We start from the raw sequence: 2,025 nt of genomic DNA, 5'->3' as shown, positions 1-2,025 counted from the left end.
CTTTAATCTATTTCAAGTTAAGACTTATGAGTGATATAAGGTTCCAGTTTCATACTGTTTATGTGACTATTCAGTTTTAAATATCATTTATTGAACAGACTATCTTTACCCATTATATATGATGGACCCTGTCAAATATTAGGTAACTCTATGAAAGGATTTATTTCTGGACTCTCAATTCTGTTCTACTTGTTTATTGGTCTGTTTTTATGCCAGTATACGTTATTGTTTTGAGCATGAGGGCTTTGTAGTATAGTTTCAAATCAAGAAGTGCAATTTCTCTTCTTCATTCTCTCTCAGAACTGCTTTGATTATTTGTTGTCTTTTATGGTCTCATATAAATTTTAGGATTCTTACCTTACTTTTGTAAAAAAATAATATTGGATTTTTTAAAAGATTTTTAATTTATTTATTTGACAGAGAGAGATGACAAGCAGGCAGAGAGGCAGGCAGAGAGAGAAGAGGAAGCAGGCTTCCTGCTGAGCAGAGAGCCTGATGCGGGGCTCAATCCCAGGACCCTGGGATCATGACCTGAGCCGAAGGCAGCGGCTTAACCCACTGAGCCACCCAGGCGCCCCTAACATTGGATTTTTGATAGGAATTGGATTTACAGATGGTTTTTGGGAATATGGACTTTTTAACAATGTTAATTCTTACCATTCATAAATATGTGTCTCCTTCAATTTCTTTATCAATGTCATAGTTTATGGAGTACAGATCTTTCATCTTCTTAGTTAAATCTATTCCTAAGTATTTTATTATTTTTGATGCTTTTGTGAATTAGATTGTTTTCTTTATTTTTTTCAGATAGTTCATCATTACAGTGTTAAAATGCTCCTGTCTTGTGCTTACTTTGGCAGCACATATACTAAAATTGGAATGATGCAGAGAAGATTAGCGTGATCACTGAACAAGGATGACATGAAAAACTGGGAAGCATTCCATATTAAAAAAAAATGAAACAAAACAAAATTCTTGTCTTTTATATATTGATCTTGTATTTGGCAGCTTTACTAAATTTGTTTATTCAAATTTTTTGTGAAGTTTTTAGGATTTTTTAACATGTAAGTTCATGTTATCCAGAAAAAGAAAATTTTACTTCTTCCTTTTTTTTTTTTTGGAGTCTCTTATTTCTTTGTGTTCCTTGTTTCTCTGGCTAGGACATCCAGTACTATGTCAAATGAGAGTAGTGAAAGTGGACACACTTGTTTTTTTTCTGATCTTTAAGGGGAAAACATTCAAACTTTTTTGATTGAATATGAGATTAGCTCTGGGCTTGCAATATGTGTTTTTTCTTTAATGGATTTTTTAAATTATTTTTTTTAATTTTTTATAAACATATAATGTGTTTTTATCCCTAGGGGTACAGGTCTGTGAATCACCAGGTTTACACATTTCACAGCACTCACCATCACTCACCATAGCACTTGCTTTCCCCAATGTCCATACCCCCACCATCCTCTCCCAACACACCTCCCCCCAGCAACCCTCAGTCTGTTTTGTGAGATTCAGTCTTTTATGGTTTGTCTCCCTCCCAATCCCATCTTCTTTTATTTTTCTTTTCGTACACCCGAAACCGCCTATGTTGCATCTCTACTTCATCATATCAGGGAGATCATAGGATAGTTGTCTTTCTCAGATTGATTTATTTCGCCAAGCATAATACCCTCTAGTTCCATCCACGTCATCACAAATAGCAGGATTTCATTTCTTTTGATGGCTGCATAGTATTCCATTGTGCATATATACCACATCTTATTTATTGATTCATCTGTTGAGGACATTTAGGTTCTTTCCATAGTTTACCTATTGTGGACATTGCTGCTATAAACATTTGGGTGCATGTGCCCCTTCAGAATGCCACGTTTGTATCTGTAGGGTATATACCCAGTACTACAATCACTAGGTCATAGGGTAGTTCTATTTTCAGCTTTTTGAGGCACCTCCACGCTGTTTTCCAGAGTGGTTGCATCAGCTTGCATTCCCACGTACAGTGTAGGAGGGTTTACCTTTCTCCACATCCTC

General features: G+C 35.6%; 1 non-coding gene across 1 annotated transcript; it reads left to right on the top strand.

Moving 5' to 3' along the window:
* The first annotated feature begins 844 nt into the window (after positions 1-844).
* On the top strand, positions 845-951 carry LOC131808669 (U6 spliceosomal RNA). The gene has a single exon (XR_009344878.1). It is a non-coding gene; the product is annotated as a U6 spliceosomal RNA (small nuclear RNA).
* The last annotated feature ends 1,074 nt before the right edge of the window (positions 952-2,025 follow it).

Source organism: Mustela lutreola, chromosome 9, assembly GCF_030435805.1.
Source record: "Mustela lutreola isolate mMusLut2 chromosome 9, mMusLut2.pri, whole genome shotgun sequence".
Classification (NCBI taxonomy): domain Eukaryota; kingdom Metazoa; phylum Chordata; class Mammalia; order Carnivora; family Mustelidae; genus Mustela; species Mustela lutreola.
Note: the sequence above shows the minus strand (reverse complement) of the source record. Positions and strands in the feature narration are given on the sequence as shown.